We start from the raw sequence: 16,846 nt of genomic DNA, 5'->3' as shown, positions 1-16,846 counted from the left end.
AGTTGGGAAAATAGTTCTTCCTACTTCAGTGTGTTCAAGAACTTTAAGGCATAATTTTAAAACAACATGGACGCTACAAAGATGTGTTGTTCTTTATTGCTCAGAGCTTTTAAACATCATGTTGATAGCTGTTTGCAGGATTTGTTACATCGAAGAGCAAAGGAAATAAAACCGGTGAGACATAAAATATCATCAGGAACTAATTTTTCCCGTTATTCTCACATCACATGAATTCAGCACTAATGCCCACTCTAGCAATGCTAACAAAACAGGAAAATAATTTGTGTGATACACTTCCAGTACAATATATTATGGGTTCTTGCTTGGTCCACCCTACACCCTTTGACCAAGAATCGTGAAAATTGTTTTTTGTAATCTTGCTGACTAACAGATAAACTAACAGCACCGAAAACATCTACAACTACTTGCTGTAGGTAATTACAATGACCCAATGGTTTATATTAATGTAACATTAAAAGAGACCATTTTGCATCATGATTTTTGCTCAAGTAAAAATATGCTTGCAGATCTTGTAACAGTGTTTATATTGTGATATTGCTACTTTAACTTAAAAAGATGATTTTTTTTACAACTTCTTCCTCCACACTGTGTCTCTTTGCACTTGGACACAGCTTAAAAAAAACTTTTTGGGTAAAAAAAAAATATGCAGAATCAATAGTGAATTATCATGTTCTAGCTCTCATAACTCGGCCCACTCAACAATGGAGAGAGACAAGGTCATGAGAGAATAAATAGCAGGCAGACTAGCTAATGATCTATCATCCTGGACAAGCGGCTGCACCCGAGAGCGGGCTGGCTGACAAGATCATTAATAAAAGCTGCTGGGAGAGTGATCGATCGGCTTGATGGATGATCAGAGCCACAAATACTATAAAACACCTGGATGTCAAGCCTCGTCTCTTTGAAGAGAGGGAGGGAGGGAGGGAGGGAGGGGAGACGGCCTTAAAAAAATCCACAGCCCAACAGGGAGTCGTCAGAGGGGATCAAACCCTGACGCTCAACCTCTGCACTGTGCTGGAATATGAATTCAACGCTGCAGCCGTATATGATTTTGTGTGTAGCAGTGCTGTATGTCTCTCTGTGTTTGATGCAGTCAGTGTGTGTTGCAGTCCACAGAAGCTCAGTGTGAGAGCATCAGTGTAATTTGAGGTAGATCAGGGAGTCAGCAGGTGTCGTGCTGTACAGCCTGCTGCAGCGGTCCACCGTGGTGTAATGGGAGGTATTTATTATTGACGTGCTCCCCTCACACCATTACTGAGCTCTGTGGTGGTAATCTGTGTCTCTACTACGTATCTCCACTCCCTCCTTCATCTCTCCTCTTTCTCCCTGCTCTATCTGTAGTATCTGCCAGTGTGTTACGGTGTCTCTTTTGTCATCTACACACACACACACACACACACCTTACTCAGCAGTTCATCTCGATTCCTAATCTTTTCAGTGAGAGAGAGAATGAGTTCAGAAGGAGTGTAGTCTCCTCGCATGGCTGCGTGTATCAATATCTGTACATTGATCTGGCCTCGCCTCTCCTCCTCCATTCGTCCAGATATAGATTGGTTTTCCCAGCAGGTATCTGTGCCTAGAATCTGACTGATGGGCGGAGAGTGTAAGGGAGGGAGTATTGAACCAGGGTGTCCCACATGCCACTAGAGTGTGTTAGACCGCTAAGCAAAAAGCACTGGGAGGAGGAAAGGGGGGGCGAGGTTTCTCTTCAGACAAGTCTAACAGACACTGGGAAGGGGAGTGAGCCTCTTATCAGGTTCTGAATCAATGCCGTGACCAAGATAAGATATTTAGTATCACTATTAGATTCATCGATTAATTGTTCAGTCTATAAAATGTCAGAAACTTGTGAAAAAGGCCCATCACAATTTCCAAGGCTGACTTTTTCACATTGCTTTTTTTGTCCAGCAAACAGTCCAAAATCCAAATATGTTCAATTTGCAATGCTGTACAAAACTGAAAGGCAGGCATTTTCCTATCTGAGAGGCTGGAATGAGATACGGTTGATTTAATAATAATAAAAATTCAATTAATAATTAAAAATACATTTTAATAATTAATTATCAAAATGTATTTTCTTTTGATCGATTATTTGACTTATTGTTCGAGCACTTAAGGTGTGTAAACACATGTTGGTAGAGTTTTTTTTTCTTGCAAAACCCAAAGACCAAAAACTAAAGTAACAGCAATGTGATCTTATGTGAACGCGTCTTAATAGCTTGCAACTTTTAAGGACATTTTGTCGGTCATGTCTACACATTTAATAACAAATTTTTTGGTTTTCCCATGTCATTTAATGCCCTGTTCTCATACAGGTCACAAAAGAATGCACATTCATGCTTTTAAACCATAAATCATACCTATAGATGGATGACATGACAGCTCCCCCAAAATGAAGCCAAATCCTATTGATTGCCCCCTGGTGGCTGGCTGCAGTATCGGTCATAAGCCCCGCCCCTTCTATGGGACATGCAAAGTACACGTCAGATAAGTTCCCTCAAAGATGGTTTCTGTCCTTTTTGGTAGTTCTTATCACTCTGATCTACCTTCAAGTGGTTTTAATTAGTTATTTGATGCTGTAAAATGGGGGTATGACATCATGATTGACAGTCGTTATTGGTCAGGAGGGTCTATGAGCCTCAATATGTTGATATTGACTATTATACACGAACTTTGCTCTTTATAGTACACCACCTGACTTCAGTATGGTCACGGCATGAAATGATATGCAAAATTCTTGTATTATTCATACACCATTTGGTGATACCATGTTGGTAGTTTAATCCACAAATTAAACAGGCATTTCTTTACCTACTTATCAGATAACTCTGTTAATAGTTACAATCGCTCAAGAAACATGTTTTTGCCTACATATATATAATAATGTAGATAAAAAATGTTTTTAAATCTTCCAATGTAGCCTTAATGTTGTTTGTTTATATACTTTTCACATTATTTTATACATAAGCTACTGCATTCAGTGACTAAACACAAATTAGTAAGCCCAGTATTCACAATTTGCAGTCATAAAAAGAGAGACTTACATAAGATTTTTTAGACAAACAATTAACATATATGCATAATTTTGTATTTAAAAGTTGCTCAAGACCTGAGGTATGCAAATCAGGGTATGTAACAAATAAATCAATGTATAATAATAAGTATTGAATCAACTGTTGTCACTGTTGTGTTTACGGTTAATACATGAAAGCATTAACTTAATGGATAAACTCTAAACAGTTAATAAACAAAGGGTGAAATCTGACTTTAGGTTAATTGTATGTGTGTGGGGGGAAGAAGGAGATGTTTTATGTGTGAATGCATTTTGTCTGTATGTGTCTGCTGCTGCCATCAGTGCCTGAACATAAATCAGAGGCCCTCAGGCCGTGGGATTGCCCAGCTCGTGGCTCCATGTGTAATTACAAAGCTGACATTTAAACAGCAGCAGCCATATTTCACTCTCGCCAGCGCTGGACGCAGAGTGGTCTACGGATGGAGTAAAAGTTTTCAACTAAAAAAAAAAAAAGGAAAAAAAAAGACAGGAAAAAAATCAATAAGAGATAGAATGCATTCTAATGCCTTGTTAATGGACCCGCATATTAATTATTCAACGGTGGCCATTTTGTCTGCTCATTAAAGTGGCAGCTGAGAGGAGAAATGTTCAGCATTATTCTGCTCTGCTCTGCTCCAGCAGCGTTATTACCTCATTCTGCGATTGTGCTGCTTATCCTCTCATAACACTGATTTGGATCTGTTGGTTCTGTGTCATTCTGCCCGGTACGCTGCTTCTATTAGAGATGTTATCTCTATCATATATAACCGATTTCTTTTTCTAAAAGGTCAAATGCACCACGGAATGTCATCTGTAACGTAATTGAATTATAGCGCCTCAGTCATGTCATTCATTTTAGTTCTTTTTGTGAGATTACTTTTTTAAAAAGTGCAATTTATTCCATTCTACTGTTGTGCTTGTCACAACGCTGCTGTCACCCGTGATAATTGCAGCTTTGACTTTTTCTCAAGTGGAAAAACATGTTGTCTTCAGTTGTTTTCTCCACCACATCTCTGTGGGATCGACATATTTTACCATCATCATGCATTCGGTTGCGTGCGCGTGTGTATAAAACTATTTCATTGACTGCTGATTCCTCACTCCCTTTAAACACCCAGAAGGGCTCTCAAGTTTTGTAAAAAAAAAAAAAAAAAAAATCATGCAGCAAAAGAGCATCTCTGGCAATATGTTATGCTAAAAGCAGGCCTTACCTCATCTGTTGCAGACCACATTTTGGTCTTGTTGTGGCTTAAAAAGTAAATCAAAAGTTTGGTCTCATTATGAACCAGAGCATCTGCAGATTAATTCAAAATATGTTATGTGTAGATCCACTAAAGGTAGGCACAATAAAAGATGAATACATCCCAAATTCATGTTATGTTATTGTTGTGTTGTGTTTACCACCATCTTGACTATGGGAGCCAATCCTGCAGGACAACACAGATCTTGCGAGAGTGGATGGTTTTAACTTTGCTGTGGAAGTAGAGGGTCAGAGCCAGATGGTAAACTGAGATTTGGGTCCAAAAATAAACAGCGTGTGGGCTTTAGCTAGTGCTAACCAGAAGGACGGAGTCAACAAATTAAGTTGAAAATACGATTAAAGTAGGCCATGAACCTCTCAGCAGCCACACTGTCCCACTCAGAGCTTGTATCAGCAAAGCTCCATTCAAAAAACAAGGAAAATAGCAACATAGCTCCAGCTTCCAAGCTAATTTGTAGATAAAATTAAAATAACCATCGTTTCTGTATCCCTCTTCTCACCAGACAATTCAATTTAGCAGAGATCAGCACTCTACGGAGTGCACTTTTTTAGTATTTTCATGTCATCTTTTACACTTCACATTTGAAAAGTGCAACTTCGCAAATGTTAACTGTTTCATATTTTAAGTTGTTTTGAAGTGGGAGATAGTATATGTACTGAAATATATTGGACGATGATGTCATGCAACTGCTGATTTAGGGTACTGGCTCCCTCTTTTTGTCCAGTTCAGGCGCTGCAGCCTCAGATTTCCCAAGTTTCTTTCTACTTCGGTGTGTTCATGAACTTTAAGTCGTAATGTTAAAACAACATGGACGCTACAAAGATGTGTTGTTCGTTATTGCTCAGAGCTTTTAAATATCATGTTGATAACTGTTTCCAGGATTTGTTACAGCGAAGAGCAAAGGAAACAAAATGGAGGAGAAATAAAATATCATCAGGAACTCATTTTTCCCGTTATTCTGACATTACATGAATACAGCACTAGCAGTGCTAACGAAACAGGAAAATAATTTCTGTGATACATTTCCAGTACAACATATGATGGGTTCTTGCTTGGTCCATGCTACACCCTTTGACCAAGAATTGTGAAAATCATTTAGTAGTGTTTTGTCATCTTGCTGACAAACTAACAGCACCAAAAACATAACCTACTTGGTGTAGGTTATTAGAATGATCCAATGGTTTATATTAATGTAACATTAAAAGGGACCATTTTGCGTCATGATTTTTGCTCAAGCAAAATTATGCTTGCAGATCTTGTAACAGTGTTTATATTGTGGTATTGCTACTTTAACTTGAGAAGTGCAACTTAACAATTGTTAACCGTTTCAGAAACCAAACCTGTCACTGTACATCACCAGATAACACCAGCTCTCCTAGATATTACGTTTTTATACTAGTAATTCATTTTGTCTAGATAAAGGCAAGTCGATTTGAACATAATACAATAATATTGATGGTAATAATGAGTTAATATAGTTGATAATCTACTTTCAAACTTTGTTAAATTAAGGGAATAAAGATGTGATTCTGTTCCAAATAATATGTTTTTAAATCTCCTTTGATTATCATTCTTTGAATGAAATTATCTGCATTATTATCAGAAGCTGGACCTCAAACAAGATGAATTATCTCTGGTTTGATTTGTTACTGCGGAGTTAAACTTTAAGAGAAAATGTAATCCTTTTAAAATGATGTAACCATATTTTTGCAGCGATCATGTGTTATTATGGTGTTGAAAAAGGCTTTAATCCAGGACGGAGTCGGCAATTGTTGAGGATGAGTTTGAAGGCTTCTGTTAGGCAGGGTGGGCCGGTAGTTAGGAGACGTATGTGAGGTGGGAGCTGTGAGACAGGGGGAAAAATTAAAATTCCTCTTTGGCCTGCTGTCAACCTGCGTCTACTGACTGCTCAGAGGAGCTGCTGCGTGACGGGATTCCTAATGACACTGCAGCAGCCATTGCCACAAATTGCTTTGACTTGATTTATTTCTCCTTTTACAATCCCCCCACCACAGACACTCACCACCTCCACCACCCACTGCTGCTCCTCCTTCTTCCTCCCAACATCGCCACTCAACCGTTCAGTTTCTCTCTCTGTCTCTGTCTTCATGGACACATATACTGTGTGCACATGGGGAACCATCTCCTCTTCTGCACCATGCCAGTGGCACGGAACATCTGTCTCTAGGTCCCCCTGCCACACAGTGTTAGAGTCAGGGTAGGTCGCTCACTCGACTGGCCAGTCTGGAAAGGCCTGTGGGCAGAGCAGGGCAGGACTGGCTCGCATATGAGGGCGTCCAGGCGGAAACTTGTCCCCGGGTCCATCCTGCCTTGCCTGCCTCATGCCATTTGTATCTGTTTGTGTGCATGTGTTTGTGTGTTTGTGTAGATTTTGCGAGCATGGAGAGTGATTTTATAGGTCAGAGGGCACCAAGGCATCAAAAACAACTAAAGGCTGCCTCTGTGTGTCCTCTCGCTCCGTGTGTCTTTTTGCCGAGTGTCTCCGATGCTCGTGTCTTTCTGTTTGACTTTGGGAAATGTGTGTGTTTGCCGTGCACAAACCTGCATGTGTGCTTCTCATTCTTGCAGCCGGGCATAACTAGCAGCGATGCATCCCTGTGCTCAGCCACTGTTTGGCCAGTTTTAATCTCCTTACATTTAGACTGTTTAAATTGTCTCAGTTCAGTTAAGTTCCTATTTACCTAACCAAAGTGGAATGCTATCAGAGGCAGCAGGCAGTAGTCTGCCAGTCACACTGTAGATAGCTCCTTCATGCAGCGACAGCCCAGATAAGGGGCAATGGGGGAAAGTACTGTTTAATCAAACAGTGGAGGGAATAGGGAATGAGCGCCGAGAGGTTTCACCAGCTATTCATAAAAAAACAAGTATGTAAAGTTCTTCTTAAGTTCTTACTAACCAGGTAGCTCCAAACTAGTGATTTATTAAACTGGGTTGCACCTTAAGTAAACTTAAGTAACATCTTACTGGTTAATCAGTTGGAAACATCTTTAGCACTGACCAGTCAAAAGGGAGGCACTGCTGCATCACAAGCTGCAATATCACTTCTAAATTTAATAGTATAATATTGAGACGGTAAATTATTGAAGAAAAAAAAGTAAGTATATATCTGCATATTATAGCTATTTATGGTAAGTGGGTGCCAGAGAATACATAATTAAATTATTAATTTTGGGAGTAGAACATGTTTATAGAAAAGAAATCAATGGTTGCCCATAAAGTTGGAATAATTTTGTTTTCAGACACAATCCTCTGTTAATTGTGGTTTCATTTTCATTGAAGAGAATGATTAATTAAGTTTTGAGAAGATATACTTTATCTGTGAAGAATAAGTCACACTGTCACATTTGATGGTGATGAATTAAAATATGTTTTGCAGGAAGTATTTGGTTATAATATTAGAAAAGTTCACAATTTTTCCTATTTCTTTCTGAACATGGAAATAGAAAAGACTGTTTTCTCATACACTTTTGTTGGTTTGTTTATTTATGCTGTTTTGATTTATGACGATTTATCTGTTTGTCTGTTTGTGATCCTCCAGTAGCCGTCTTTTAGTCTGAGGTTAATTTTTTTCTAAATGTAATTTCTGTTATTCCCAGAATATAAATTAATACATAATATTAATATAATATCATTATTAAACCGCACCTTGATCAAATGTCCGGTGGACCATAATTCATATTAGGTCATTTTTCCTCTTCTGAACAGTTCATACACCCTGTTGGCAAGCTAACTTTAGTGTTGTCAGTTAGCTTCGTTACATTTGGCAGTTTTGTTAGTGGGTTTAAATATTTACTGATAATTAAACTTTTATATAAATTTAGTGATAAATCTTTACAAAGTGAACCATTTTCTATGAACAAGGCTGAGTTTGAACTTGGGTGCAACCAGCTTCTGGTGTGCTTAAAGGACCATTTCATTCTACTTTCTTTGTCTTTTTCTTTCTTCTTCAATTCTGATTTGGATTCAGGTTTTATTTACTTTAGACCACACATCGTAGTATGGAGCACAAACAGAACAAATCAGCAGTAGGCCTACAAAAGTTAAAAAGCACCTATTTTATCCTTGGTTCCACATGTCTATGATTATAATATGAGTTTAAACAAAGTTGGATAAGTATTTGGGGAGGTACTTGTTATTTTCTGCTATTAGAAAGATTACAAATAGCCAGATCAAACCTCCTGCTTTCTTTCATCTTGAATCCCTCCTCATTTTTCTCCTTCAATCTTCCCGCTATTCCTCCCTCAATCACTCCATTCCGATATCTGTGACTGTCTCTCTCTTTCCATATCCATCCGTCTTTTCCCTTGCCCTTTTCATGAGGTGGGGCATTTATCATCTTTATACCTGGAGGTTTGAGGGCCGTGCATTGGCCTGATAGATGGGCTAGCCACTGATGTGCAGCCACCTCAGGAGACACAAACCAGACAGCTATTTAGTAGCTGAACAAGACACATTGCTTTTCTTTTATTGTTTTCAAACTGCAAGGATGTATTTGTGGGTGGTGTGGGGGTGGGAAGAGGGAGGTTTAAAAGGAGGAGGAGGAGAAGGAAGGAAGGAGAGGAAGAAAAAAAACAAAAACAACAGCAGATGCTCCTCGGCTGTCCAGAAAAATGTAGCAACTGTGCACAAGATGGGCCATTATCCATCTACAGTGTATCACTATGTTGTTGACAAATCAATGGCTCTGACAGTGATGACTGTGTGTTACAGCAAACATAAAGCACTCAGACAGTCTCCCTGCCTGCTATGGAGACTGCAGCAAGGGAGCACTCGGGGCAAGGGTACTCATAGCCAGGAGGGGTGTGTGTGATTGTGTGTGTGTGTGTGTGACAGGGAGAGTTTTCATGAAGCACATTTGTGTTTTCTATGCTTGCATGCAGGTATGAAAATTGAATACCCATGCACAGTGTTTGCTCATGAAAGCTTCATACCATTGATCACATTTTATGAATCATACATATTATTGCTAAGGCTAAATTTTCACATTATTCAGAGATACCTCTCAGTTTTTTTTTCCAGACACTTTCCTAGTGTCTAGAAGCACCGAGGGGCAGCGCAGCTCTCTAATTCTTTAACACAAATCACTCTTTTCACAAGTAGTCTGCAGAGGCTTTAATGTGAGACTTGACCTGCTCCTGGTTAAAGCCGCTCTGCATTAATATCCTGCAGACTAGAATTCGTCAGACATGGTTGTAACTCGGCTCCACGACTGCCACAGTAGCTCAACGACGTGCTGCAGAATTATAATCTATTCATGCAGACATACTGTCCAGGACATGGGATTTATGGTTAACATGCAACATGCATGCAGCGACAGGGAGGCGGTGCGCTCCAGTGCACACGTATAGAGATATCATCTTTGTGTGGAAACAGGGAGTCGGAGATGGGGGGGGGTGGGATGTAATGAGTTAGCCAAGACTTGCATCGTGAGTCCTGAGAAAGAAGGAGGGGGGTTCATCTGAGTTTGATTGACAGGTAGTCTCAAAGCCCCCTGTGGAAAGTGCCAGGGGCAGGTCACTGGGGCGAGAGCACCGTTACCCATACAGATAGAAACGCTTGACTGCTGTTTTTGGCATATGGGCCTCTCGCTGCTCAGGACACATGAGCCCGATGGTTTCTCATCTGGAGTAAAAAAGAAAGATGAAGAATTCCATAGAGAAGAAATGCTGAAGTGATGCTGGTTTATTCCTTTATTTTTCAGGGACAGTTCACTTTGACAAGTAGAGAAACTGTAAAGTGTGCCAGTTTTTCATCTATTGTCCCTTTTCAGCCGTTAAAAGGCTCCATAGAAACTAAATGTATTGCTTGAAGCGCAGCTGAAAATTAACACAGCGAAAAATTACATACACTCAACTTAGAGATGTACTTACTGAAATACAGTAAAGGAAAATGCCATCACTTGATACACGACTGTCTAATGGAAATATAAAGTGGTGGGGGGAAAAAATCGAAATATAGTGTAAACTTAAACTGATATCGACTTTTTTAAGTATGCCCTTTATTTTTAGGCTAAAATCCTTTTGCTGCTGCCCTGTTCTTCCTTCCTGCTTCCCCAAACTGGGGGTGTGATGACCACCATCCACTGTGGCTAAGTACCTCATAAAAATCCACTTCAGTAAATGCGAATTATCCCTTTAACAACTATTACCGCAGTTCTACTGGTATTTAGACAAGCCTCAAAGACTTTTCTAACCACCTGGATGAAAATAAAAAGATTTTTACTCATTTTTCAAGTCGCAAGCAAATGATGAATGCCTTGTTTTTAGGAAAATGTACAATAATACAAAGTACAATACAGTCATGGAAAAAATATTAGACCGCCCTTTTGATAATAACCAAAACCATGGAAATGTCTAGATATCAGCTCTTAAATTAAACTCTTATGAGCTATTTTTGTTGTTTTCTTTTCATTTCCCCAAACAAGTGTACCTCTAGTTGTACCAGGCATTAAAATGAACAATAAAGTGAAGAAAACAAGGGTGATCTAATCATTTTTTCCATGACTGCATGTACCAGTCAAACCGATAACAATAATTTTAATTTCAGTCATATACAAATTGAGCAAAGAATACTTCCGAATTTCCAGCTACAATCCTTTTTTAAGTTAGGAAAAACTTTTTTTCACTTAAAGTTAAAATTAAAGACAGTTTTATTACTAAGGACTTTGCATTGGCATATCATGAAGCAGACAGAATGTTTTGCCATCCAGATATTTTAAGGAGTCTTTAAGGAGTTAAGTGTTGATTAACAACATTATTGATTTTTAAAAAAAAAATCAAAAATCAGATCAGCTTCTTAGACTTAGAAGTTATGCATCATAACAGGCACAAACGAAGGCTAAGCAACATCTCTTAACCCTCTGAAATCTTGGGCTATTATGTCTGTTAAAAATCTGTTAAAAAATCTTTACCATGCCATGTTAGTATCAGTTTTTTTCAGCGTTACCTCACCTATATGTCCTGATAATTAATTTTTAACTTTGACTTACCTGATCAAAATTTTGAACCCCCCCAAAAAACTAAGGAAACATGAAATCTGATCTTGAAAATTATGTTTAAAAAACACAGAATTTTAAATATTGCAAATATGAATACAGGTTGCATATATAACATATAACAGGTAAAATGAGGATAATATCTAGTTCTCTATTTTTATACTAAATATATTTGACATTATCCCCGGTTTTACTTGGCTGAATATCATCAAAAAAAATCTGGCATGGAGTTTCAAGCCAGAACTTTAGAGGGAAGCTGATGGAGAGGCTCGATGTTGCTTGATTTTTATGTCTTAACGTCATGAAGAGGTAATGTGCAGGTGGTTTCATGGACTCCAGAGGGTAAATTCACATGAACACTCTTAGTAGAAAGACATGCTGCTGTTCACATTTTCTATTATAGTTTTTTCTTAATGTTGTGAGCACCAGAAACCAGTTCACCCCCGTGTTCAGGGTCAGCAGCAGGACCGCATGAAAGACAGTCCCCCGTGCTTAATACACCACCCTGCTGCCCAAATTAAAGAGTCTACCAGATCTATTGTGATGTTAAGTGAACAGAAAGCGGCAGGGGGACAAAATCACGCCAGAAGTAAAAGCCCTGTGAGTGTAATTTCTCAACTCAACGCAGCGCCACCGCCTCTGATGTTATCAACGCACACAGACACAGACACAGAGCAGCAGGCAGAGAGGACAGGCGGAGCTGGAGGGGTTAAAAGGGAACAACGTCAGCGGCACACAGGCAAGAAGACAAGTGTCGACAGCGACAGGAAAAAGACGGAGGCTGCCCATGTGCCTATGTCTCCTCCACACGACCCCCCTACACCCCCTGCCCCCCTCCACCGCAGACAAGCATATGTGGGCTGACAACATGACATTGCCAGTGAAGAGAGGGAGGGACATAGAGAGAGAGAAAAAGGGAGAGAGGGAGGACCAGGAGCCCCGGTAGCCCTGACATCCCCGACTCTGACAGCTGATGGAGGCAGATTAGGCTCACGCACGCACACAACTGTCAACCACCTCCCCATCCCCATCCACCCCTCACCTCAATTCTGCCCCCTCCATCCTAAAAAGCCACGCAGAGGCCTCCCTCCTCCATTCTCCATCCCTCAACTGCTTCCCCCTCCTCCCCCGGCCATGCAAAGAGCAGCACAGACTCCCAAACTCTCCTTCGTCAACATACACAAAAACACTAAGAGAGACACACGCTTCTTTCATTTTCACCCACTTTTTCCAGAGAAAGTGTGGATTACAGGCTCATCTCTGAGGGGATGATGTTATACGGGTGGGTTTGCATCACATAGAGCTTTGTGAATTCAGACTGATGCAATGTTTATGCTTTTGCTTAGCCAGCTATGACCCAGCCGTATCAATAGCAGAGGTCTAACAACCGAATCGAGATGCAAGTCAGAAACAACAATGTCGAGACCTGACTACTGAGAGCAAGTTCGCAAAAGGCGTCTGCCTATTACCGAGCACAGCAGATATCCATTACCATAATGTCTGTAATCCCCATGACTCAGGTGCCCTCACACAGCCCAGACGCCTCCTGTGGGGTTAGATGGATGTATGAACACACTTAGCTGATGGATTAGCCATATATGTAATCATAACTTCACTGTGCATTTTTTCCTTTATTCGCTGTAGTTTCTTATCTCGCTGTGAATAATAGGGTCTATTTTGTCTGATTGGGAGTTATTGTTTAAAAAAATAGGGAGAAAGAAAGAAGCAGAAAGCTAGTTTGTGTGTATGTGTGTGTGTTGCTTGTGTATTTTTAGTGTGCGGAACAGAAAGCTCACATTTTACTCTGTGACAGATAAGAGGGGAAAGAAGGAGTGTGTTGCATGTATGTGTGTGTGTGTGTGTGTGTGTGTGTGTGTGTGTGTGTTCGTGTGTGTGCGTGTGTGTGTGTGTGTGTGTGTGTGTGTGTGTGTGTGTGTGTGTGTACTGAGGCAGACATCCACCCTGGGACAGTATGTCATCGATTGAGCTGCAGGAAGAGGCCTATTATCTCCAGCCATGGTTCAAGCGGGGGAGTCAAGTGTGTCATATGTGTTGCCTCTAATTGGCAACCCACCCTGGTGGAGGCTGACTGGGGTGAAGGCAACCCAACCACCTCCCGCTCTTATACACTCACCTCTGGAAATGTTGCATTGTGCTGTTCAAGGCCGTTGTTTTCCTGCACTGACAAAGAAAATAAATTATAGATTTGTTAATTAGTTGACAGCAAATGCACTTTCAGACACATTACAAGCAACAATGTCATTAACTGACTATAATGCAATCATTGTTGTTAGTGTATGTTGTACCGTGGTGCATGTTGCAACACTTTTGTGTCTGCTATGTTTCAGTGGTGCATTGTGAGTCATTGTCTGTTGTTTTTCTGCTTACCATTGTGCTCCCATTCCTCAGGGTCATAATTTGTCCTATTGTTGAGACATCTCTTATTAGACAAACCCTCAAGTCTCACAAGTTTCCTATCTAGCTTCTTCAGCTGAATGCTTGCATGGTGTAACACTGCCCTCTGCAGGTGTGCAAAGAGAAAAGGAGGAAATATTGCCATCAACACAAAATAAACATATTTCAAGATAACCACAGTACGTTTTTTTCCTAATTTGGGTGAATAAAAAAGACAAATGTATACAGAAGTCTAATTGACAAAGTGATGCAATGATTGAAAAAAGGTGAAATCAAGTCTGAAAAATGTCTCCTATGCTGAGATATGAAGTACTTTTTATGCATTATGCATTTGTTTAGTACAGTCATGGAAAAAATGATTAGAACACCAAAAAAAAACTTGTTTTCTCTTTGCTTTCTTGTTCATTTTAATGCCTGGTACAACTAAAGGTACATTTGTTTGAACAAGTATAATAACAACAAAAAATAGCTCATAAGAGTTAAATTTAAGAGCTGATATCTCGACATTTTCCATGGTTTTCTTGATAATAACCAAAATCATTATGGAATATGGAAAATATGGAAAATGTCTAGGTATCAGTTCTTAAATTAAACTCTTATGAGCTATTTTTGTTGTTATCATTATATTTGTCCAAACAAATGCACCTTTAGTTGTACCAGGCATTAAGATTAACAAGAAATTGAAGAAAACAATGGTCTAATAATTTTTTCCATGACTGTATATCTTCCATCCAAATTATAATCATGCAACATTTACTGTAATTAAATATGAGCTGAGATAAAGATAGGACATACAATAAATGTATGTCAAATGGATTGATATAAATATAACAAAACTTTATTTTATTATATGGAGATTATTGCAGAATTTCAACAAATTTTCAATGTGTTGCAAAACCACAACTTAGGCAGCCGATCGGTGGCTCACACTGATGATGGCAGTGTTTCTTCTACATTATACATTCAGAAGTTAGTGCTTTGCATTGCACTTCAAAGCGTGTTAGAGCCCTGGCCTAATTAACTGCTTACTTAGAGGCTGTAATAAGATGCTGGCTGTGGGATTGACTTCCTGTTGAGGAGGCAAGCAGGCAAAATTAACCCTAATAATAACCCTAACCCTAAATTAAAGTAATAAATAAGTCGATGTGCATTAGCTGTCTTGTAGAAGGAGTTTTCTAATTTATTTTCCTTTTATGAAATTAGACTAGCATGAAGTAATGACTTATAAACACAAAATGTGGTTGAATTAGCTGTTCCCAGACACGAGACCCAAGCTGAAGCAGCAACAACATGAAGCAGAATCAAATATATAGATAAATTAATGTTTCTATACGATAAAGAAAAACAAAAATTTCTATGAAGATGTCTCATTGAACCAAATATGGTTGGCAAAAGCTTCCAGCTATAAGGACAGCACTAAGAAATGTATGGCCAAGTGGTAAGACTACCTGTACATTCTCAGCCTCCTTTCTTTAAGAATTGGGGGTTGTGGGCAGTGGATAATTAGGGGGAGATAGCAGGTCAATAATAAATGCCACATGAAAGTGGTGGACATCTTCTAAAAAGCTGTCAACCTGACAATTAATTTGAGACGCAGCTCATCACTATGTGTCAAGTTGTTCTGGTCAAAAATCTCTAATAAACATGAATTAATCAATTAATTAATAATTCATTAAAGGTGAACATTATTCCTCCTTTTGAAGACCTTTTGAAGATTTCCATGTTCAACTATGTCTAAGTTGTTGCAGCAAATTTTGGGTTGTTACCATTTGTAACACACATTTGATGCTGAATTATGCAAATAAAAAATAATATCAAGAATAGATCAAAATGGTCAAAAACCCCTCCAGAATATTACATCAATATGCCAAGGTCTTTGGAACGACACAGACAAATCCATGCTGTAATTTAGTTTCCCACTCCAGCCTCCGAAAGAAAAGAAAAACGGCATTAATTTGTTGCTTGTAAATTAGTTTAGATCATGATGCATAACTAATGTAGACATTTAATTTGTCTATCTTTTTAATGTATAATTTAGGAGTCAAATGATATGTTTACCAAAGTTTCTATTCATTATATATTCAAAAAATAAATTAAATACAAAGAAACAAATAAGAAAAGGAAAGAGTTTTCTGTTGGGGGAGCTTCCAAAAAAATATTATATATATTTTATTATTCCTTATCTTTATTGAAGTGTACATTGATTTAGCATATGCTTCTCTGTCTAAAAATAATCACAGATCTTTGACAGTGGATTTCCAGATGGTTCAGCACTGAACCTGTCACTGGTGTCAGAGAAAACCAAGTGCTGCTTGCCTCTGCCCCCCACTAGTACCCATCATTAACAGTGTTACTGTCTCCCTGGTGAGCCAGACAGTTCCCAGGCTGAGTTCCTTATTTCCTGATCAGTGGGGCTCCGAGCCACCTGTATGTTCACAGGGATATTGTGCATTGACCTGACTGCAGCTTCAAGAGCACCGCAAGTCTTCTTTGCTATTATCGCCTCAGTGGGACCCCGCACCAACAAGCCTTTGAAACTTGTGATCTCATTTCATGTTCTGCAGATATTCCTCAGTAATTGACAAAAGTGGTGCAGCTTTTTCACGACAGCGTCTTTTTATATATATAATTGACTTGCACATTTCTGAAGTTTGTGTGTAGTTTGCAATATCCATAAATATGCAACAATAATGTCCAAACCTTCTTCTGCAAAAGAGAAAGAAACTTTGAATAATTTACTGACAAATACGTCTCTTACTATCTCAGTTTGTAAGAGAATCATTTCAGTATGACTAGTGTGATGGCCACACAACCATAAATGTCGGTAAACCCCCTGCACTCATACACTTGTTTCCATAGTTAAGTTTTGTTGTATTTTGTTCATACACATTATACATTTAATTAAGTTATTAGTCTGCATTTGTTTAACATTTAGTATTCGAATCAATCACACAGGGATTTTATGTTTTATACAACACACTTATTATTTTGACAGTATGAATGGTAGTTTCCATTTTGGATACACTCTTAGTTTTAATATGTTATGTCTCCCTTTGTTGTACTCATACAGCTGATCTCTCT

Source organism: Centropristis striata, chromosome 2 (genome assembly GCF_030273125.1).
Source record: "Centropristis striata isolate RG_2023a ecotype Rhode Island chromosome 2, C.striata_1.0, whole genome shotgun sequence".
In the NCBI taxonomy this organism is placed as follows: Eukaryota; Metazoa; Chordata; class Actinopteri; order Perciformes; family Serranidae; genus Centropristis; species Centropristis striata.
This window is presented reverse-complemented; position numbering follows the sequence as displayed.